Raw genomic sequence first — 24600 nt, 5'->3', positions numbered from 1 at the left:
AATTCCACCACGAGGAAAGTTTACGCAATTTATCTTTCACCACCATGAGTTTTTATTTCAGCATCACCCTTGAGTAATGTGTGCCACTGCTATTATTTGTTCAAATCTTTTTTTTTTACATTTGTACCCGCCAGCTTTTTTGAGCGCTGCCCGTCGGTCATTTTCTCGCCCATCCTACGGCAGTGATGCCATGAAGATCGAATTTTTGACGAGCCTAGCTGACTATAGCTGTACATTAATTCTCGCATTTTGAACCTACCGCTCACAGGTGCATGTGTGGCCATCGGTTGGCCAATGGCATTTGGAAGGTTAGATTTCCTTCTAACGCTCGAAGTTGTACTTTAATGTGAACAATGACGTGTGCATACCTCTGAAGTTTCTAAGGGGTGTTTCTTTAGTAAAGAGCAAGACAAAGTTTAACATCTTTCAAGATCTTCAAACCATGTAAATTCTTGTGCTTTTTAAAAGAAAATTTACTTTTTTAAGGGCTTTTTACAAACTATAAATTTGGCGGTTTCTTTGGGAGATTCATTAGTGAGTGATCTGCAACTGATATTGTCTTGCTGGCAAACATGAACCGTTGTCACTTGTTCTACACAGCTGTTTTTATTGCCTCCATCTCACCAATCTCAGCAGCGGTGAATACTCTATACCAGGTAACAATGTACTTCTCGCAATCCGCATGCTGCAGTGTCCTGTACTCCAGTAAAAGGGGGTAACCCGTACAGGTATGGGAGTATTTTTCCATCAGTCCCCTCTCGGAGCGAGCCACTTTCTTCAAGTGATGTAAAGACTGATTCAGTACCACATTTGGTTTGTGTAGGCATTGACTGTAGTCGTGGCCACATTGGCATCAAACTTACGTGACTGCACTAGCGTGGTCATTGACTTTTCATTAACCGTTTTGGTGTGGCCATGTCAAGTTGGCGGATGGATCTAAAATATTGAGAGAAATATCAGCGCACGTATGACTTTACATTGCTTACGGGTCGCGAAAAAGGTGAAGTTCATCTAAGGATCAGTTACTGGGCGTATGGTAGCAGCGAAGAGTCGTACTTACACACGGAGGCACTTCTTTGCGCAAGACACAGCAAAAGTCTTCCCTCTGTTTGCGTAATCGGACTTGGAATGCGCGGCTTTTGCGTCAAGATTATGCCCGAAATTGCTCTTGTCTATCCAAAGACAGTTCAATGATTTGCGCTATTGCTCTGCTACCGAAAAAGCGAGATAAATACCTAAAAATGCCTAACATGTGTCGTAAAGCGTGCGAGGAAACACAATGAAACCATTATTGAACTGAAGCAATCTGACTTTCTGAGTTACACGCAGGAAAGAGTTAATGATTTACCTAAATATTCATCACCTAGAGACCGCGGTGTGTGCCAAAATGGTATTTTTAGAACGACCTTATCTACGGTAATCTGCAAATGGCAGGAGCAAACGAAGCTTATTTGAGCAATGTAGACCATTGATGGTATACTGTCGATTTGAAAAAGCCGTCAATGCTTTTTTTGTTACCTCGTCCGCTTAAGGTAGAAGCGCTTCCTTTTACAATTACGTGACAACTGCAGATATCTAGAAACCTAAATGTTTGATAACGTCGCTTCCGAATTTTTGGCGTAATTTGCTGAGCGACAGTTTATTCAGTATATAAAAAAGAATTAACCCCTTGGAATGTGTCAGGTGTCTAGGGACAAACTCGACAGTGACCATTTGTATTGTACTATTTCCGCCAGAACAAGGCATCAGCAACCCCATCGACGGCCTTTTCTTAGGCCAGGGCTAGAAAAGCGCGCAGTAGGGCTCAGCTGGAAGTTGTGTACACATAGTTTGTGAGGCCGAGGGAGGAGTCTTGTGCAGATAGGCGGGCCTGCAATCCAGTGTGGGTGGCAAGTAAAGAAGCGTGATGTGTAAGGTGCCACTCAAGGCGACCGACGCCATACCCCCGAGTAGTTTCCTTGCACACGAGATTAGCGAAATGGGTTACAGGTTTGGTAGTGCTTCGAGCTCACCAGGTATAGGAAGAAAAAATACTTTTTGTTGTTTCAAAGCTGCTGGGATGCGGCTGGTCCTCCGTACGGCATTGAAAAGCTAGAGCAGATCTTGAATACCTTTATCTGGAAAGTTTCGGATGAGTTGTATTGAATACCATCCTCTCTCGGAACGTAATCCTGAGTTAGACAACTCGGAGCATTGATCCGGACTCTCAACGTAAAGGAGTATCCAGAGGAAGTGTCGGAAATGTGTACATTGGAAGAGCGGGTCGTCGGTTATTCTAACTGGCAGGAAAGGAAATAAGGCGCAGATTGTTAGCCGGTTCTGTAAAAGAAGCCCCAATGTTGAGCTATATGCGAGCGGTGGGTTGAGAATAGCATGAGTTGTTAATGACGACCTCGAAGAGTTAAAAAACATACAAGCGTTAAGGTCATGAGAAGGAATATCCCAGTTGGAGCGAACAAGTTGATCAGCATGCGCTTGGGCCTTCGCGATTGACGTATTTATACGGAGACGCAATTGCGGATGGGGTTTTTGGCGGTGCCAACGCCGAAGAAGAAAGCACCGGGCATGCCATGGGTGCCCAAGGTAGGTGTATACGTAAAGCGCCTGAGTTTCGGGTAGACGTGTTTAGTTTCTCTCTGAAAAGATCCGGTATCTGTTGAAACCAAGAATTGATGTCCGCAGCGTCTAAAGGAGCACACGTTGACTGGTCTTTCGGCGTGCATGTCTGCTAATTTCGGAGGCCTATGCGCTCGGTGGCGTTAATGAGTAGATAATTTGTGATTTCTAAGACGGCATGGCTACTGCCAAGGAAATCATGTCTGTGTGACAATGTTGGAGGGCCTAGGCGTACTCAGAAAGTGAGGTCCATGGTCGTGTCTCGAGCAGCATTGTCACCAATTCGTGGGGGGACATCCCGATCTGGGAGAAGGAATATGAGGAAAAGGCCGCATTCCAGAAGTTTAAGAAGCGTTCAAAAATCGTTCTTCCTGCAATATTTCGTGAGCCCTAAAAGGTACTCAACCTGAGACATATTTCTTTATCCATGTGTGGGTTGAAATCCCTCTAGTGTATGGCGCTCTGTCACCTCGAGTGACATCTCACACATGACGCTCCTTTGCCTACCACGCGGGCTTGCTTTCGATCCCGTTTATAAACCCAAGGTACCTTCTTCCGCTTCAAAGAGCATGCGAACAGAAATTGCAGCTCAGCCTGAGTGCGCGGTATTTAAACCTGGACTTAGAAAAGACGTCCAATTGCGTTGCTTATGCCCCAATCCTCGGCACAATGGCATCAATGGGGTGTGGCTGGTGTATGTACAATTACGTCCCCTAATTCCTCCCCTTCGCCCTGCCACCTATTTGAGCCCCACCCTTTCTATCTTACATCGAAGACCCCTCAGGGTTCTGCTCTCTTTCACTCCTTTATCTCTGCGCTGTAAATCACTGCCCCGCGAAAAGTAAAGATCACCGGCCTCAAACACTCCATTTAGGTAGATGATGACATTGCACTTTCGTGAATTCCGGTGGGGCGGCTCATATTGAGGAAGCGTGAAAATGGCCTCCAACATTATTCCAGATCACGCGCTTTGCATCGGGCTTCAAGTAGAAGCACCTAAATCTGGCCTTGTGGTGTCTACCCGACGTGGCACGGAAGCGCATCCGAGCGCTCCATACTACAAGTAGATACAACAATATTTTGTGCTTCTCCCCTATCTCTAGTATACCTTCATTTTCACAACTTCAAATCCTCCACTAACACATCGTCCACCTGCTTAAGAGTAATTAGAGCCACCAGAAAGGACTTAAAAGCCTCATTTCCGCATTGTGGACTCTTTCGTGACATCTCTCATCGTATACACCATACCCTTCCTTCACCTCTCATTTTCCCGGACAAACTGCATTGAAGGAGCCTACCTTGCTCGCATTCGTTTGACACTAAGGGAACATGAATATGCGGCCACACAACGCGTCTTATGTTTGGACATCCACAATACTCTCGATGACTTGCTCACTTCTCACCTTCAAGAATTGCTCGAACGCATAAAGGTCCCTACTCAAAGTCGGACCCTCCAAACCTCTATAAAACTACACAACAGACATCCCACGCCCGATTCCTCCTGAAACGCCATCGTGGTGCTCTTGCCCCAACCTACATGTTCAACGCATACGTGTGATGAGAAGATAACGTGTGATGAGTAGGTAAGGGTAATTCTTCCAGGTAGAAGTGGAATATGGAATAGGAACTTCAGAATTCAGGAGAAGCCGACTTTCCGCACAGAAAAACAATACGGAGAAAGGCAGCACAGCGTGCAAGCAGAACATCTATGACTGGAACAAGAATTGGGTTCGTGGCTCGTAATGATGCCCTGCGCACATTTATTTCTCCTTAATTTCTACTAATGTTTCCTTAACACGCGTTTGTTCCCTAACCCACTCCGCTCTGTTCTTGCCCCTTAATGCTACACCTATCATCTTCACTCCATTGATCGCTCAGTCATCCTCAGTTTAAGTTTAATGCTTTTAGTGAGCATCCAACTTTCTGTCCCGTAGGTGAGCACTGCTAAGATTCACTGTCATGCACTTTCTTCTTCAGGGACAATGGTAGGCTGCCGTTCATTACCTGAGATGGCCTTCTAATTGCATTCCACCCTATTAGTATCATTCTAATTATCTTTGCCTCATGGTTGGGTTCCGGGGTCACAACTTGGAGTAAGTAGATATATTCGCTTACGACTTGAACTGCCTCGGCATCTACCTCAAATCCCTGTGCTGTCCCAAGGTTATTGATTATTACTTTAGTATTCTGGGTATTAATTTTCGGGCCCAAGGTTCTACTCTGTCAAGTGTGGTATGCATGCTTTGCAATTCGTCGCCCGAGTTACTTAGCAAGGTAACGTCTATAGTAAATCTCAGGTTACTGAGGTATTCTCCATTACCCTTACTCCCAGCTGTTCCCAATCCAATGTTCTGAATACTTCTTTTAAACATGCGCTGAATAACATTGGTGAGATTGTGTCTCCTTGTCTGACGCCCTTTCTTATAGGTATTTTATTGCTCTCCTTATGGAAGATGATGGTATCTGTAGAACCATTGTGAATATCCTGTAGTATTCTTACATTATGCTGGTGTACAACCTGGCTCCGTAAAGCCTGAATGAGTGCTGAGGTTTCGACTGATTCAAATGTTTTCTCATAATCTATGAAGGCAATCTTTAGGGGTTCAGTATTCTCCGTGAACTTCTCTATCAGCTGATTGATTGTGTGAATATGGTTCATTGTTGAATAGCCTTTACGAAGCCCTGCTTCTTCTTGAGGTTGACTGAAATCTAAGGTGGCAGAAATTCCGTTAGCGATTACCGTGGTAAGTACCTTGTAGACGACTGACAGTAAGCTGATTGGCCTGTAATTTCTCAAGTCCTTCATGTCGCCTTTCTTATAGAGTATTATGATTTTTGTTTTCTTTCAAGATTCCGGTACACTCGTGGTCATTAGGCATTGCATGTACAGGTTTTACAATTTTTCAAGTACAATTTCCTCGCCAGCCTTCAACAGGTCTGCTGTTATCTGGACGTCCCCAGGTGCTTTGCCCCCTTCCGTTTCTCTTAAAGCTTTCCTTACTTCTTCTGTTGTTACTTGTAAGATGTCTATCTCCTCTGAACTACATTCTCGGTCGGCATTATCCTGGATGTCCCGTCTATTGTACCGATATCTATACAACTCCCCAGTTACTATGACTACTTTATCTCTTTTTGCCCTAACGTTGCCATGCTTGCCTTTACGTTCATACGTCCAATTTTTCCCACGACTAAACGCCTCGTCCCTACTTTAAGGCTCCCCCAGGTCTTTACGGCATATTCCATCCTTTCATTATTATATTTCTGTATGTCAGCTGCTTTACTCTAATTGATTAACTTCGAAAGTTCCACTAGTTCTATTCTGTCAGCTGCGGTGGAGATTTGCATGGTTTGGCGTTTCCTAATTAGATCTTAGAGCAGGATTGGCCACCCTGGTGTAGTAACGGCCACAACCTCCCATGAATACGCCAACTAACCCTCGGACCTCAGTCCCCAGCGGCTGCGAAGCAACTGACCACGGCGGCGGTCAGACCTGTGACGCAGCAGAGGGTGCTAAGAATCCCTGGATCCGGACAGGCCGCCAATGGAATCTGAACCTGGCAACGTTTAACGCGCGAACCTTATCTAGCGAAGCGAGTCTCGAGGTGTTGTTCGAGGAACTAGAGGGCATTAAATGGGATGTAATAGGGCTTAGCGAGGTTAGGAGAGCAGGCGAAGCCTTTACGGTGCTGAAAAATGGACACGTCCTATGTTACCGTGGTCTAGAGAACAGAAGAGAACTGGGAGTGGGATTTCTAGTCAATAAAAGCATAGCTGGCAACATAGACGAATACTATAGCATTAACGAACGGGCCGCAGGTCTTGTAATTAGGCTCAATAAGAGGTTCAAGCTCAAGGTGGTACAGGGCTACGCGCCCACATCCAGCTACGACGACCAAGTAGTGGAACGCTTCTATGAAGATGTGGAATCGGCAATGGCTAAAGTAAAAACACAGTATACCGTAGTTATGGGGGACTTCAATGCTAAAGTAGGCAAGAATCAGGGTGGAGACAAGGCAGTTGGGAACTATGGTCTAGGTTGTAGAAATAGCAGGGGGGACCTACTAGTTGAGTTTGCAGAACGGAATAACCTCCGCATAATGAATACCTTCTTCTGTAAACGGGAGAGTCGGAAGTGGACCTGGAGGAGCCCGAATGGGGAGCACAAAAATGAAATAGACTTCATATTATGCGATAACCCTGGCGTCGTGCGGGATGTGGAAGTGCTAGGAAGGGTAAGGTGTAGTGACCACCGTATGGTAAGATCTCGAATTAGGCTAGATTTGAGGAGGGACCGCAACAAGCTAGTACGAAAGAAGCCGATAAACGAACTAACAGTAAGACGTAAAGTAGAAGAATTCAGGATCGCGCTGCAGAACCGATATTCCGCCCTTAACGAGGAAGCCGAGCTTACGACACAGGAAGCCAGCGACAACCTTACACGAATCATCACGGAGTGTGCAATAGAAGTCGGGGGCACTATGGCTAGAGAGGATACTGGTAAACTTTCACAGGAGACGAAAGATCTAATCAGGAAACGGCAAACCATGAGAATCTCTACCGCAGCTGACAGAATAGAACCAGCCGAGCTCTCGAAGTTAATCAATAAGCGTAAGACAGCTGACATACGGAAGTATAATATGGAGAGGATCGAATACGCTGCAAAGAACGGAGGTAGCCTGAAAGCAGCGAAGAGACGTCTTCGCGTGGGGAAAAATCAGATGTATGCACTTAAGGATAAGCAAGGCAATGTCATCACAAATAGAGATCAAATAGTCACAGTGGCCGAGGAGTTCTATAGGGATCTGTACAGTAGCCGGGACATACAGGATAATGCCGAACGAGACAGTAGCTCAGAGGAGATAGACATCCCACCAGTAACGACCGAAGAAGTAAGGAAGGCTTTGAAAGAAATGAAAGGGGGCAAAGCACCTGGTGAGGATCAGATAACAGCAGACCTCTTGAAGGATGGCGGAGAAATTGTACTTGAAAAACTGGCAAACCTGTATACGCAATGCCTAATGACCGCAATGGTACCGGAATCTTGGAAGTACGCGAACATCATCCTAATCCATAAGAAAGGCGACATGAAGGACTTGAAAAATTACAGGCCGATCAGCTTGCTGTCAGTCGTCTACAAGGTATTTACCAAGGTAATCGCTAACCGAATCTTTGCAACCTTAGATTTCAGTCAACCTAAAGAACAAGCAGGGTTCCGTAAAGGTTATTCAACAATGGACCATATTCACACGATCAATCAGGTGATAGAGAAGTGCGCTGAGTATACTGAACCCCTATATATAGCCTTCAAAAATTATGAGAAAGCATTTGACTCGGTCGAAACCCTAGCAGTCATTCAGGCATTACGGAACCAGGGGGTAGATGAGCATTATGTGAGAATATTAGAGGATATCTACTGTGGGTCTACAGCTACCATCATCCTCCATAGGGAGAGCAGTAAAATACCTATAAAGAAGGGTGTCAGACAAGGAGACACAATCTCTCCAATGTTATTCACAGCATGCTTACAAGAAGTATTCAGAACGTTGGATTGGGAACAGGTGGGAGTAAGGGTTAATGGAGAATACCTCAGTAACCTCAGATTTGCTGATGACGTTGCCTTGATAAGTAACTCGGGGGACGAATTGCAAAGCATGCTTTCCGCACTGGGCGAACAGAGTAGAACCGTGGGCCTGAAAATTAATATGCAGAAAACTAAAGTAATGATCAATAACCTCGGGACAGAACAGCAGTTTGAATTAGGTGGCGAGGCAGTGGAAGTGGTAAGCGAATATATCTACTTAGGCCAAGTTGTGATCCCAGATCCCAACCATGAGGCAGAGATAATTAGAAGGATCAGAATGGGGTGGGGTGCATATGGCAGACATTCTCAGATAATGAATAGCAGCCTACCATTGTCGCTGAAGAAGAAAGTGTATGACAGCTGCATCTTACCGGTACTCACCTACGGGGCAGAAACTTGGAGGCTTACTAAGAGGGTTCAACTTAAATTGAGAACGACTCAGCGGGCAATGGAGCGGAAAATGATAGGTGTAACATTAAGGGACAAAAAGAGAGCGGAGTGGGTCAGAGAGCAAACTGGTGTTAAAGACATACTAGTAGAAATTAAGAAGAAGAAATGGACGTGGGCAGGGCATGTAATGCGAAGGCAAGATAACCGCTGGTCATTAAGGGTAACAGAGTGGATCCCTAGAGAAGGCAAGCGTTGCAGGGGGCGGCAGAAAGTTAGATGGGCAGATGAGATCAAGAAGTTTGCGGGGATAAATTGGTCACAGTTGGCACAGGACCGAGGTAATTGGAGAATAATGGGAGAGGCCTTTGCCCTGCAGTGGGCGTAGATAGGATGGTGATGATGATGATGATGAATTAGATCTTTCGTCTCATGGGAACGTTTACGAGCATCCTGTCCGGCCATCGTACCCCCGACGTCTACTGCACACCCCGTGAGAATGCGTGTAAGACGGTCGCTGGCTTCCTGTATCATAAACTCTGCTTTCTCTGTAAGAGAGGAATATCGGTTCTGCAGCGTCATCCCGAGTTTTTCGACTTTACGTCTTACTGTTAGCTCATTGATTGGATTTTTACGTACTAGCTTGTTGCGGTCCCTTCTCAAATCTAGCCTAATTGTATATCTTACCATATGGTGATCACTACACCGTACCCTTTCGTGCACTTCCACATCCTGCACGACCCCAGGGTTATCGCATATTATGAAGTCTATTTTATTTTTATGCTCCCTATTCGGTCTCCCCTACATCCACTTCCGGATCTGCCGTTTGTAGAAGAAGGTGTTCATAACGCGTACAATATTCCGCTCTGCGAACTCGACTACAGCCTAGACCATAGTATCCAACTGCCTTGTCTCGATCCTGATTTTTGCCTAGTTTAGCATTGAAGTCTCCCATAACTACGGTATACTGTGTTTTTACTTTAGCCATTGCCGATTCCACATCTTCATAGAAGCATTCAACTTTCAGGTCATCGTAGCTGGATGTAGGCGCCTATTCCTGTCCCACCAAGAGTTTGGACATCTTATTAAGCCTAATTACAATACCGGCTACCCTTTCATCCTATAGTATGCGTGTATGTGTCCACCTATACTTTTACTGACTAGACATCCCACTCCCAGTTCTGTTTTATTCACTAGACCACGGTAACATAGGACCTGTCCATTTGTCAGCACTGTAAGGGCTTCACCCGTCCTCCTAACCTTACTGAGACCTATTAAATCCCATTTAATGTCCACTGATTCCTCGAACAAACCCCCTAGACTCGCTTCACTAGATAAAGTTCTCATGTTAAATGTTGCTGCTTCAGATTCCATTGGCGGCCTGTCGAGCTCCACGGATTCCTAGCTTCCTCTGATGCTTCACAGGCCTGACCTCAGCCGTGGTCAGCTGCTTTGCTGCCACATTGCAGACTGAAAGCCGTGGGCTAACTGGCGTATTCATGGGAGGTTTATACCGATTTAAATTAGTTTAGTAGGTTTAAAAATTTCCAGAAAGCTGAGGGAACTTTTATAATCATATTTATCAGAACCAATTGCTCTTTTCGCCTTTTGTAATATCTCCTAAAACACAACCGAATCGGTATTCGTCCCGTTAGTGGCAAGCAGAGCGCAATAGGTAGCGTTTGTCTAGCGTACAAATGTCTGTATGTGGTTTGTATATTTGTTTTCCCACCCTGCAAACTAATCCTTAGCGTATCTTTGCCGTACTACCGCTTAATTCCCTCGGGTGCGGGTTACCTGGGAGCTGCTGTCGAACAAGTTAATCAAGCCGTGGAAAGGCAGTGCGCAATGGACGCGAACGTTGTGTCAAAACAGGCCCAAAATAACCGTCTCTAAAGCATACGACAAAGCAGTATCGCCGACACATCCGCCGGTGAGCAGGCACTTAAGCGAGGGGAACGCTGGATAAAAGCACCGCGCCATCTACAGTCTGCTCCGTGAGGTTAACCCCCCTCCCTCATGGCCACCCCCTCAGCGTTGGGAGATCAGTGTCGCCCACGCCGCTAAAGAACCGTTGGCTGTAGAGGTAAAAAGCCTTGCTTTATAGTGTAAGTGGGTACAACGGAGTTAATAGCACGAGGTGTCCATAACTTACGGCTGGGGAAACGATCTAAAGGAACATGCAGGAGCGATGTACGAAGCAGAGGGGGGCAATGGTTTCCTCGCCGAAAATGCACTTTTTCGTTCTTCACTGTCGACACAAAGCAGCTATTGGTTTTCTGTAAGCGCTAAACCACCGTGAACCATTTTTTTCCACCACTTTTATTGGTTCTTTACGTGTTGCCAAGCATAATCTTTGACACAAATTAATTGGTACTTTCTTCTGTTCCTTTTGTAATATTTTCCGCACGCTCTTTTAGTTTCTGGATAGGAACGAGGTCATTTATGTGTACTTTCAAAGTGAAAGTGTCTACGGCAATACCTTTCCCCCTGAGTGCATTACCACTAAGAAACTGAAGCTGGAAGAAGATACGTACACGTTTTATCGATTTTCTCAAACAACCAAATCTGAGTAAGTAATTCTGCAGCCATACCTTCTCTGTTAAAAGCACATTTACGTTCGACACTAGGGTATGCACTATCAGAAGTAAATTGTACAAAAAACTATCAGAAATACCTTGTTTTACACTTTGCACGTCGATAAGTGTAATAAGCCTGAAAGGGGTCCTGAAATGCCTTCCGCCGATGCATGGATGTACATGTAACCAAATAAAGCAATGTATTAGCAATCTCCTCCTGCAAGAATTTTGTTAAAGCGATGAGTATTAGCTGAGAAATCGTAAATCAAAAACCGCGAATTATCGTCGCGCCGTATTTCCTCCTCCTTTCAACTGTTTCTTCGCTGTTGGCCTCCCCTCCCATGATGCTCCGCTCCTCAGCGGTGACGTACTTCCGCTATTGCGCTCCCACAGACTGCCGTCTGCTACGGGCCAGCTCTTTCGGCTTTTTCATCTCTGTAGACACCATGGAGACAGGCTGGAAAAGCGAACGAATAACCTGGCCGCATGTGTGCGGCCTGGCCTTGCCCTTTCGCGGTGTACGTAGCTGCAGGGCTGCAGTTGGTATCGGCGGCGAACTCGCAGCCGCGTGGGGAGAATCGTGCGCTCGTTCCCTTTGGTGCACCGCGCACTGTTTATCCAAAAAGCGCGGTCTCAGATGTGGCCCCGCTGGTGCCGGGTGTTATTTTGCGGTGTTTGTAATTCCTACTACCGGCGGCATGTGAAAAAAGACATTTTCAACCGACACAGAACCCGTGCACAAAACGCGCCGGATCGGATCGCTTTATCAGCGGCGATGAACGTGAAGGCGAAGAGCAAACCAACGCTGCACTCGATCAGCGAGAACCCGTGTTCTGACAAGCTGCACCCATGTGTTGCATTCAACACTGACGGGAAAGCGTTTGTTTGCACTTGTTTGGATAGTCGTAAAATGTCCAAACACTCCGGCACTCCGCTAGCAGATCAGCCGGCGAGACATTTCGGAAAACATTTGACAGATGGCGCCGTATGCATTAGTGTGTCGCTACGCAAAACTGATGAGACGCTCTACTAAAACTCCCATCGCGGTGTCACGTAGCGGGACGCAAAAATTTAGCGTTTAGCGTATGCAAAGGCCACAAACGCTGTACTAAAACTCTATTAGCAGCAAAATAGCGTGCGTATGTGAAACCGCTTGCGTTTACAAAGCTGCACGCCGAGCGCGTACGTTTCAAACCTAGTGACATCGTTTAAATACACAGGCAAGCACAGTGTAACGTAGTCAGATATCAACCGTATGCTCAGGCGACAAGCAAGAGCTTGTTTTATGTGGGGCGGAGATTGCGCATAAAGGCCCGTTCGCACTTGCGACGAAAGCGAGTGAGAGCGGCAGGAATTCCGTCGCTTTGTCGCGCGACGATCGTTTTTGTCGAATGGTCCAGACAAATTTTGGTTGCGCGACAGAATTCCCGTCGCTTTCGCTCGCTTTCGTCGCAAGCGGGAATGGAAAGTTCTGCCGCTGCCGTCTGCTACGCAGCTCGGAGGTAACCGCGCGATCTGCTCGGGCCGGATGAACGCGCACACACCCGCACGGCAGCGCCCCAAGCGGCAGACGGCCGCGTACATCGCTCCCGGCGCCCGCCTGGAGCCCGCCCTCGGCACACTAGCCAGTATATTTCAGGCACTATAATGGAGGAAAGATTTTTTGCTTCCGATGAACCTAGTTCTTTGCCCCTGTGTTTTTAAATACGTGAAGTGGTTAGCACGTCGTCCTCACGCAGCTCTGTATCGTCGTAGCATCGCTGATTGTCCGAACGAAGCTTGCAGCTAAGCCAATGCAGCGACCGAAGCTGTGTGTGTGTGTGTGCATCGCCTCCTGTGTGTTGTGGACGCGTTCGTTTCGCGATGAAATGCGACATTGTACTTCTGCGGGTGGATAGTGCTTCCCATGGTCTGGATTATCTTTCTCGAACGACGTACCACTCAACCTCGCATGGGGTATGTGCAGTGTGCCTGGCTAAAAGCCTTCTCGCTTGCGCGCCAGATTTGTGACTTGCTGCTCGTCCCCGCAAACCGGGTGTGAGGTGAGTGCCGTATTTACGACGGGCAGGAGGAGGCAACTCATCGTCTGTCAATCGCGGTTCAGACTTGCAACGCATGTTGTGACGTTGCGTTCGTTCGAAACGCATCTCTGGATTGTTTTGAAGTTGAATAAAATGTACGCGTCAAACCCGGGAATTCGGCTCAGGGCGTTCTCTGCGATTGCACCGAAGAAGTGCCACGGGACTTTCTTTATGGTACGTACTCACGTAAGATAAAATCCACGTCGTGTTATGGCCGTGTTGCATTCAATACAAACGGTTAAGCGTTTGTTTACACTTGTTTCGTTTGTCGTAAAATGTCAAAGCACTCCGGCACTCCGCTGGCAGATCAGCCGGCGAGCCGACGCTGAGCAGACGACTCATCTCTTTGCCGGAAGTGCGTGAAAAAGCCGCCCAATAGCAGGATGTCTAGCTCATGACGAACATCTGGGAATCGATGATGTAGACATGTGAAGATGGCGGCGTCCAAAAACACGAAGGAAAGGGTGAGAAAAAAGCGACAAACTTTGCAACAAAAGTGTGAGCTTTCCGCTGCGCGTAAAAGAGTAATACTTGGCACAGGTGACGTTGGCGACCCAATCTAGCGATTGCGCTAGTTCATTTAGTGTGCTCAAAATGCCTTTCAGGGCCCCTTGAATAAGGGATTGTAAAACAAAGTGAATGAACAATTTTGTGGGTAGATAACTTCCCTTATTATTTAAAACAAGCCGAAAGGGACGACACCTCTGAAGAATTTAATTTTATCTTAAGATACGAAAAAGACAAATATATTGGTGGAATTATCATAGGGTTATCTGCAAGGAAAAATGATGCAAAGACACGTTCTTATAGATACAGATGTGCGTGGTTTGACACGGCTTCAATGACGGCACGGACGCGTGAAATACATAATGAAAGAACGTACTCTCTTCATCTGGTTCTGGAAGTTTACAACACACGCTTCTTTTTATTTTGTATTGCTTACGTTATTACACGTAGTATAAACAAGATTAGAAATTTTGTTAGCCTCCAGCCGGCTTCAGACCCACCCCGCTATCCCACAGATTGGCCCCTCTAATAAATAAAGATGGATGTCTTAAAAGGATCCAAAGAAAATTTGAGAGACTGCCGCTGTGTTGCAGCAAAAGCGGGCGTTAGGTTGTTGAAACAGGCTAGGCGTCTTGTTTGCATCGTCTATGGAAATTACAGGCTCAGTCAAGAACGATCATTCGTTGAAGGTGATTACATGCCAGTTAGTAAATTTCTGGTGTGGGTAAGCAGATCATGGCTTAATTGAGCCGGGTGTTTAGGCAATACTATGAGGTCCCCAACCTAAAAGCGCTTCATTTTTGAAAGAAGGGTGCTTGGGAGAATACTTCCTTAATGGCAGCTACATAACTACGGTAACGTCTCCTTTCACCTTTGGTGCACTTCGCCATTAAGGGGGGATGGATATTTATGGTAGGCGTTCAACTATGTCTCCCGCTAACTTCGCTGCTTTTTGAGCTATCGACTTGACATTTTAGAGCATATTCATAATAGATGTCTACTAAGCACGCGCAAAATTTTATACAAAAAAATTATAATAATTTTCAAAATACCAATTATGAGTTTTTAAGATTTTTTCCTCGGCTAAAGGAACATTCTCAGAAATGCCGTTAGAGCGCGGCTAAAATATTTTATGTATGTGTTAAAGGCCTCTGTCTTTCCTCTGCACCAGAATAATAATGGTGGCCATAACTATTCATTTATGTATATATATATATATATATATATATATACATAGTATAAGTAAAGAGTCGGATACGTAGCGGCAACGGGACTTGCCTTCATCAGAGTAAAGATACATGATTTTGCTCAGCAAAATCATGTAACTTTACTCTGATGAAGGCAAGTCTCGTTGCCGCTACGTAAGTAAACATTGTTTGTTATTGTTCTTGCTGTGTATCCGACTCTTTACTTATACTGTTCCTGCGCGCTTTGGGAGTTTATCTCTCTCGAGATTTATATATATATATATATATATATATATATATATATATATATATATATATATATATATATATATATATATTTATTTATTTATTTATTTATTTATTTATTTATAAGGCAGACAATAAGGGTTGGCAGTCAAGAAAATCTTGAAAAGCAAAGGGGAGGTTGTGGTGGGTCATAGAAACATAGAATGAAAGTGGTGAAAAAATGCCCGCCGGGGGGGATCAGAACCCACGACCTCCAGAATACCGGTCTGGCACTGGCTACCACCCCGAAGTGCAGGAAACAAAACATACCTCAGCATATATACCCGAGAATGTGGTGGGAAACTGCCCCGCTGGTAGCGTAGTGGTTATCGCCCAGACCGGTATTCTAGAGGTCGCGGGTTCGGATCCTACTCGGCGGGCATTTTTTCACACTTTCTTTCTGACTCAAAAAATTATTCATCTGTTTCTAAGACCCACCACAACCTCCCATTTGCTTTCCGAGGTTTTCTTCACTGCCAACCTTTATTTTCTCGCTTCTTTCACCGAGCCCCTTATTTCCTATTTGATGATTATATATATATATATATATATATATATATATATATATATATATATATATATATATATATACAGGGTGTTTCAGCGAACACTTTCAAAAATTCATAAAAATAGGCTCTTCGAGAAAAAAAGAAAACCTCTTCAGAAGGAGATTGCTAGCTGCGGCGGACGCCAGATAGTATCAAGGGTGTGCACATTAGTTAGGTGGGTAATTAAACTCTACTAATGAACTTCTTAATTAGTGCAGTTTGGTGGTTGTTGTCAATGGTGATTTTGTGGCTCCAGAGAAGGCGATTTCATATCAGTTTTTAAAACAACGAAAAAGTCGGTGTTTAAAGCCCTGTAGCGTGAGGAAACCTGCCGTTGTTTTCCGCTCAAAAACGAAACTCGGCGCTGAAGGAGCGCTAAAAGTCTTGAGCGAACGCAACGTCGGCTAGTGACGTGTTTCAATGAATGTGGCGGCGAATCCGAAATGTAAGTGCAATTTTCCCTAGCTAGGAAGCCTCAGCAAGCAGCCACAGCCGCGAAAGCCCTCCTCGCACAGCAAACAAACCTTTCCTTTGTCTGATGCGCTTTCTAACACGCAGCGATTATAAACGAACAGCAAATAAACCTAACGAAAAAAAAAGGAACGGATGGTGACGTTTCACATCTTGCACGTCTGGTAGCCGCGTCAGATGTGGTTGAGACAATAAAAAAAGAAAAGCAAAACTGTCGCCAACGCCCACTAGGACTCCCGAAACGGGCGACCGTGTTGTGGGCAATGGCTAGCCTCTTTCTTGCGCCTACCAACGAAACAAAAGATAACGCTAGCCGTGGTAGAAGGTGAGCGTTGATCATTGAAAAAATACAAGAGGCGATGGAGTTGATATCAGCTGATTCCCTAGCGTGGGGAATCACCAGAGCCTTTTTGAATTGGGCGACACAGTCACTGCAACACGTCATCAGCGGATGTTGCGTTTGCACTAGACTTCTGGCGCTCCATGTGCGCTGCGTTTCGGTTTTATGGGGGAAAAAACTTGATTTTTGCGGGCTGCAGGGCTCTACAGAGTGCATTTTTCTTTGCTTTAAAAACTGGTCCGTTATCGTCGTCTCCGTGGCTACAAACTCACCACTGGCAATAACCGCCAAACTTCGCTAATTAAAAAGTTCATTACAGAGTTTTAGTTAATTAACTATGCAATTCGCATGTTTCTCATAACTGCTGACGTCCGCCGAACCTGATAGCTTGTTCCTTAAGAGAATTCCTATTTTTCTTGAAAAGCCTACCTTCAGGAATTTTTGAAAGTGTTCACTGAAACACCCTGTATATGTAACGCAGGAGACATGGCGTCCGTCGAACCCACACGTTTATTACCAACTTCGTCTTCCTCGTCCCCACCACTATCACACCGCACCTTCTCTTGGTGGCTAAGTGGCTAATCTCCCACTCCGGCCAACTGCCCTGTACCATCCATCTGCGGAACGTCACACACACACACACACACACACACACACACACACACACACACACACACACACACACACACACACACACACACACACACACACACATATATATATATATATATATATATATATATATATATATATATATATATATATATATATATATATATATATATATATATATATATATATATATATATAAATACAAGAATTTGCAGTCAAGAAAACATCGGCAAGCAAAGGGGAGGGTGTGGTAGGTCATTGAAATAGATAAAGAATTTGAAAGAAAGAAAGAAAGTGGAGAAAAAATGCCCGCCAGGTGGGATCCGAACCCACGACCTCCAGAATACCGGTCTCGTGCGATCACCACTACGCTACCGGCGGGGCGTTTTTCCGCTCCACTTTCTTGGGTATTTATGTTTCGGTATTTTTCTTTCCCGTGCTTGCGGGTGGTAGCCAGCGCCACTCGGACTCCTCGGGGTGAAGGAGACCTTCGTTTTACCCCCAGGCCGTCACTCGAGTGTCTACGACATGTCCAGAATGATCGACCGGCATTGAACCCTCTTAAGCTTCTTATGGCAGCAAGACTGCCAGAACAGAGGCCCTGGCTATGCTTGTAGCTAATCAGAATAGGAAATGAGGTGCTGGTTGAAAATAACACAGAAATAGGAATTGGCAGTCAAGAAAACCTCGGAAAGCAAAGGGGAGGGTGTGGTAGGTCATTCAAATAGATAAAGAATTTGGAAAGAAAGAAAGAAGGTATAGAAAAAATGCCCGCCATGTGGGATCCGAACCGAGTGGCACTTAGGAACCAAATCCGAGTGGCGCTGGCTACCACCCCCAAGCACGGGAAACAAAAATACCTAAACATAAATACCCCAGAAAATGGAGGGGAAAATCACCCCGCCGGTAGCGTAGTGCTTATCGCACCAGACCGGTATTCTGGCGGTCGTGGGTTGGGATCCCACCTGGCGGGCATTTTTTCTCCACTTTCTTTCGTTGTTTCCAAATTCTTTACTTATATATATATATATATATATATATATATATATATAAATCTAGATAAAGATAAACTCACAAAGCGCGCAGAAATAGTATAAGTAAAGAGTCGGATACACAGCAAGAACAATAACAAACAATGTTTACTTACGTAGCGGCAACGGGACTTGCCTTCATCAGAGTAAAGTTACATTTGGTACACAAGTTACCAAAATCATGTACCTTTACTCTGATGAAGGCAAGTCCCGTTGCCGCTACGTAAGTAAACATTGTTTGTTATTGTTCTTGCTGTGTATCCGACTCTTTACTTCTTATACTATATATATATATATATATATATATATATATATATATATATATATATAGTAAAAAATGGGTATAGCTTCTAACAAAACTGTTTATTGGTCGACGTTTCGATCGGATGCCGATCTTTCTCAAGACAACATTTCGTATTTCTGTGCACGTATTTATAAGCTCGTCGTCCAACGACGCCGAAAAAAGAGAGAGAGGGGATTTGCGGAGAAAGGTAGCAACAAACACGCTCTCGGCGAGGTGAGGTGAAGGTTTGCAAAAAAGAGAGATAAAAAAAAGGAAAAGAAAGAAAACGCAAAACAAAAACAAACCTAAACATGCAGAAAAGAGAGAGGAGTACACAACTCTTTCAAAAACACTGTCCTCCATCGTTCGTCAGCGTGTAGAACGAGTGACAGGCAGCGCCCGCTTCAGAGGGGGGCCGCTCTGCTTAAGAAACGAAAGCGCAAATCAGTAACAGGGACGCTCTCACACCATCACTGGGAGGCACAAAATTCTAATGGTCACTGACCTTACGGGAAGAGTTTACAGGAAGCGGTCGCAGCCGCACACATATCTCAGTGACGCCAACCCTACAAAACAAACAGGCAGGCTCGTTAAGGGTGTAGGTACGATCTCCGCACTGTGGCTCAAAGCATGCACGATTCCACTTACCTACAGGACGGCCGAGCGCCATTCATCATTCTTAGCTCTATTCTTCTGCCCTGCCGGGCAGCCGACAGGGTCGTCCCTGACCATGAACCAGGGAGAAGGAGCTTAACTAATCCTCTAACCGCACGCGGGAGTCGCGCGGGTCCTTTGTTGGAGTAAACGGCGGCGGGCGCCTCGATGTTTTTTGTGGCATATGCCGCCTGTGCGGACACCCCAGGAACGGAATAAATAAAATAAGAATAGCTTGATTACTTGTTTAAACAAAACAGAGGCACCGATTTAGGAGAATTTGTTCCCGCACCGAGGACTTCGAGGCAAACGCAGAAAACTTGCGCAATGTACTCGCGAAGCAACAATACCCACCACCCATAGTCAACGACACTATTTGCAAAGCGGTCAACCTTGATCGCCAAGAGTTGCTGCACCATGAAAAGGAACTAAACCAGAAGGGGAGAGGCAACCTAGTTTCGACGTTCGGGGGCAACTCCCCAAACATTAACAAAATCTTGAAAAAGCACTTCAACATTCTACAACAGAGTGAACGACTTTCGAAAATCTTCCCCACCCCTCCTCGGGTCGTATGCAGGCGCCCCAAAAATATTAAAGGTTACCTTGTACACGCCAAAACTGAGAGGGCACCCAAGGGTTGGTGTCGACCATGCGGGAAGGCACGGTGCCGCGTATGTAAACACATGCAGACAACCACGGTGGCAGAAAGCACCAACTCAAATTTCAAGCACCTAATTCACGCGACACTCGATTGCGACTCTTCTAATGTGGTGTACCTTCTGGAGTGCGGTGTTTGTGGCATCCAATACATTGGCCAGACGGACACGGCATTCCGCATGCGCTTCAACAACCATCGCGCACATGTTCGTTCACTCCCGGATCTACCCTTATCACGACATATTAACTCCGAAAACCATCCGTTCGACTCCATCAGGGTCACACTTTTACAGAGTGGATTTTCTACTACAAGAGAACGCGAACAACGTGAATCTTACATTATTTACGAATTAAATACCGTAAAGGCAGGAATGATTGTTAGCCCGGGCATTATGTCGTCTATAGATGCTGTTGATAATCTGGCTGCAGAATAATCCCCTATCTAAATTGTAAGTCTCTGTTTTGTTTAAACAAAAAATCAAGCTATTCTTATTTTACTTATTCCCTTCCTGGGGTGTCCGCACAGGCGGCATATGCCACAAACAACATCGAGGCGCCCGCCGCCGTTTACTCCAACAAAGGACCCGCGCGACTCCCGCGTGCGGTTAGAGGATTAGTTAAGCTCCTTCTCCCTGGTTCATGGTCAGGGACGACCCTGTCGGCTGCCCGGGCAGGGCAGAAGAATAGAGCTAAGAATGATGAATGGCGCTCGCCCGTCCTGCCGGTAGGCGGAATCGTGCATGCTTTGAGCCACAGGCCGGAGATCGTACCTGCACTCTTAACGAGCCTGCCTGTTTGTTTTTTAGGGTTGGCGTCACTGAGAAATGTGTGCGGCTGCGACCACTTCCTGTCAACTCTTCCCGTAAGGTCAGTGACCATTAGAATTCTGTGCCTCCAAGGGACGGTGTGAGAGCGTCCCTGTTACTGCTTTGCGCTTTCGTTTCTTAAGCATAGCCGCCCCCCTCTGAAGCGGGCGCTACCTGTCACTCGTTCTACAAGCTGACGAACGATGGAAGACAGCGTTTTGAAAGAGTTGTGTACTCCTCTCTCTTTTCAGCATTTTTAGGTTTGTTTTTGTTTTGCGTTTTCTTTCTTTTGCTCTTTTTTTTTCTCTCTCTTTTTTGCAAACCTTCACCTCACCTCGCCGAGAGTGTGTTTGTTGCTTCCTTGCTCCCCAAATCCCCCCTCTCTCTTTTTTCGGCGTCGTTGGACGACGAGCTTATAAATACGTGCACAGAAATACGAAATGTTGTCTTGAGAAAGATCGGCATCCGATCGAAACGTCGACCAATAAACAGTTTTGTTAGAAGCTATACCATTTTTTACTATTTGCTACGGCAACCAAGGACAGCCCTTCTCGACATCTATATATATATATATATATATATATATATATATATGTATAGAGCACAAATAACTTTGATGGAGTTTGGAGAGAAAACAGTGTCAATAAAAAAAGATTTTTTTGAGAACATGCTCATTCTGCTTTAGAATGTGTATGCAGCATTGATAAGGAACTCACGCAAGAATGGTTTGGGAAACTGAAATAGTTGAAGAGAACATGTTCTTTTTCTTGCAAAAATGGTGTTTTGAGCAGTCGCGCTTCAACGTTTTAGTTTCATTTTTTCAAATTTTACCTTCTTTCGCGGATTCCGAGAAAAGCTAGGCAATGCTGCTAGCACAGTGAATTTCATGATTAAATGATCGCTTTAATATGTCGAAAAAGAAACCAATTGCATGCGCGTCAACAAAAGGATAGGCGACCGACCTGGCATAAACAAACGTTTCGCAATGCATGCGCAATGTTATTGCAACTAAGGCTGCACCGTGCTGCTTACAGTTAACTACAGAAAACTTCAATTAACTATGCGCTATATTTGTGAGTAATTATAAAAAAAGCTATCACACGTTTTTAAAGAAAAAGTAACAATGTAAATACCACTGAGCGTCACTCAAAAGTTTCAGTGACTTGAAAGGGGCACGTGCGGCATGTTTGGCGCTATTTTTAAGTTACTTTTGGTGCTCATCTGAGGATGCCACTTCATGAGGTCGTTCTCGAAGTGTGTTCGAATATTTTGACACCATAATGAAAAAACTCAAATATCTGGTTGGTTTTGCTATCCATGTCCCTTTAGGTTCTTAATGACTGTACAAAATGTGGTGAAGAATTCTCACTTTATATGTCAAACGTAGTGGACGTATGCTTGGCAAGCTCCTTAACGGCATCAGATTCGAGTTTCAGCTGCAGAAAATAGAATAGTCTCAATATAAGCGAGACGATATCATCGCGTGGTGCCGCAAATACTCGCAAAATCGCCAAAATATGCGCAAGTAGGTATGGCTTTATGCAATGTAGGTAGGGCTTTATAGCGAGTTTCGTAAATAGTAGGTGCGCGACAGCGTGACATCAAGGAATAATAACGCGCAGCCTGCGATGATTGCGCCTTGCCACTGCGCGATAAACAAATCCCCTTAGCGAGGTTGATTTGTTACAGAGTGAAATGACGAAAAGTTGGCGCTTCAGCGCTTTCGCACCCGTGAAGAATAAAATGAGCAGTGGGTATTGTTATAAAAAGTTATTGTAACAGGTAGGCATCCTTTGTCTCTTATTCAAGAAAATAAATCACAGGAACATTGTGGGTGACTTTAAAGTTTATTCATCATTTTCATCCCATGTTTTCTTCTCGCATTGATTTGGCAGGAAGGACAGTGGAAAAGGGGGGGGTCTTCATAAAATTTTGTAGTGCTATTCGCTTCGCCCTGAATTATTGCCCACCCAAGCATACGAAAATAAAAGACACAATGCTGAAGGTTGTAGATACGCAGTGGCGAGCCACCGTATTGCACGCGAACCGTCCAGTAAAACATATTACCTTAGTAATATACGTAGAGAGTCGGCAGAATTTACGGGACACTAAGTTTACTTACGCATCAGTCGACCATACAGCGAGCGATAAAAAAGCAGAGAATGAAATAGTGAACAGAGCGAATGGACATAGTGCTATAGCGAAGACGGTCGTGTTTTCACGTAGGCATATAGATGCGGAGAGTTCGTGCTGTACTCGTGACGGTCCCCACTACTAGTAAGCGTCGCAAAATAGTCTCCAGCCAGTCCAAAAGGCAAGAAAATTAGTGCCCTTCCGCTCTGTGAACAAGGATGACCTGCGAAGCTGGACGCAGTCCACGGAGTGTATAGAAGAAAAGACGTTTGTTTGTTATTTCTGATTGAGCATACTTACTCGAAAATGAGATTAATAAAACTTTGAAGGTTTATTCTAGCGGATAAACATGGAGCGTGGCTAGGTACACCCAGTATCAAAATAACCCGGGACACGCCGGCACGTGGCAAAATGCATCGCAGACGCATCTGACGTTGCACGTCTGGTGTCGAGACATCCATGCGTGCGTTGGAGCCCAACCATGCTTTCTACCCGGCCTTTTCTTCTATTTCAAGCAGTAAAGCTGATTCCATTCCGCGTTTGGCCATAGGGGTCACTTTCTTTGCCAACATGCTTCCCTCGCACACATTTCAGTGCGAACGCCGAGGGTGCAGGGTGCGTTGCTCACTTTACCATGCTCTGCCCCGTTCTAACAGACAGCAGGTCTCGCCCGTCTCGGTGGCGAACTTGTGCCACATATATCCCATCGTGTCTTTGTATTTTTTGCCTAAAACATGCTGTGGGCTGGTAACTAAAAATGACCACATCAAAACGGAAAGAAATTGAATTGAGAAATAGATTAGTTGAATAAAGTGTGATAAGGAGTCACCTTCCGCATGTAGTGTAGCAAGTATTAACGAAAAAGATACGGCAGATATAGGCGTGGTCGTAGGTTTGACAAAAAAGAATAAAAACAGTAACGTGTTAGAATACACACAGACACAGACCAAAGGTTCACATTTAGAAAGTGAAATAAGCGCTATCGCCGTTAGAAGTACGATATCAAAATATCGTTGCAATGCGTCCTTTATCAGAGCAGGGCAGGTGGACGCAGCAAAGCAGGCTTCACCCTCGCCGCTCGTCGCCGAACCGCGTGCCAGAGAGATGTATTGAGCACAAAAAGTTACCTTCAGCGCCAAGCGCTAAAGGCTAAGAGCGTGGCCGCTTGAAGCGAAGGAAAAGACAGGGTAGTATACTTGGGTTGAACGCGCATGCGCATGGGTATCTCGACAACAGAAGTGCAACGTCAGATGGCACGGAAATGCATTTTGCCACGCGCTCGCGTGGCCGGCTTATTTTTCTGCCGGGTGTACATCTCTCGCACGAGAGTGCGGGTGCAGCAAGCTACTGCGTAAAACAAAGATGAGCAACAACGGGGGGCAAGTGTGATCCGCCGTGCTGGTGGAGCGCCGTCAACGTGGCAAAGGTGAACACAGCTCCGTTACTTCGAAATGAGAAGTCCATTTCTATGTACTCTCGATGAGCAGGCATCTTATGAACAGCCACCCCGTGAGCAGGAACGAGAACGAAGGAAAATACCACAACCATGCAACCTACAACAGAAAAGTATTTAATAAATCATAAGTACCATACGGGGAAACACCAGCCGCACGTTACAGCTTCGCAGGTTAACCATCTGTATGAATTGGGTGGGTGCTTTTTTTTTCGTATGAAGCTTACTATGCCAGGAATCCGGTGCATGTTGATTTTGCGCTTTAAAAGGCTCCCGATGGCAACTCCAAGATCAAAGAGGTCTTTTTGGAGGCTGAGGCGTTCCCTAGGATGAGAGGTTCGTCGGCGTGCGTCTCCATTTCCCTGCATGCGTGCCTTTTTGAGGCTGCG

General features: G+C 45.4%; 1 long non-coding RNA gene across 1 annotated transcript in view; it reads left to right on the top strand.

Moving 5' to 3' along the window:
• The first annotated feature begins 521 nt into the window (after positions 1-521).
• LOC144153644 (uncharacterized) overlaps positions 522-24600 on the top strand; it is a 76007-nt gene continuing 51928 nt past the window's right edge. Inside the window, exons 1-2 of the long non-coding RNA XR_013319345.1 lie at positions 522-656; positions 11005-11156. This is a non-coding gene — a long non-coding RNA (uncharacterized LOC144153644). The remainder of the gene's footprint in view (positions 657-11004; positions 11157-24600) is intronic.

The sequence above is a fragment of the Haemaphysalis longicornis genome, unplaced genomic scaffold, assembly GCF_048455015.1.
Source record: "Haemaphysalis longicornis isolate Haplotype H1 unplaced genomic scaffold, Haemaphysalis longicornis Haplotype H1 scaffold_9, whole genome shotgun sequence".
In the NCBI taxonomy this organism is placed as follows: domain Eukaryota; kingdom Metazoa; phylum Arthropoda; class Arachnida; order Ixodida; family Ixodidae; genus Haemaphysalis; species Haemaphysalis longicornis.
Note: the sequence above shows the minus strand (reverse complement) of the source record. Positions and strands in the feature narration are given on the sequence as shown.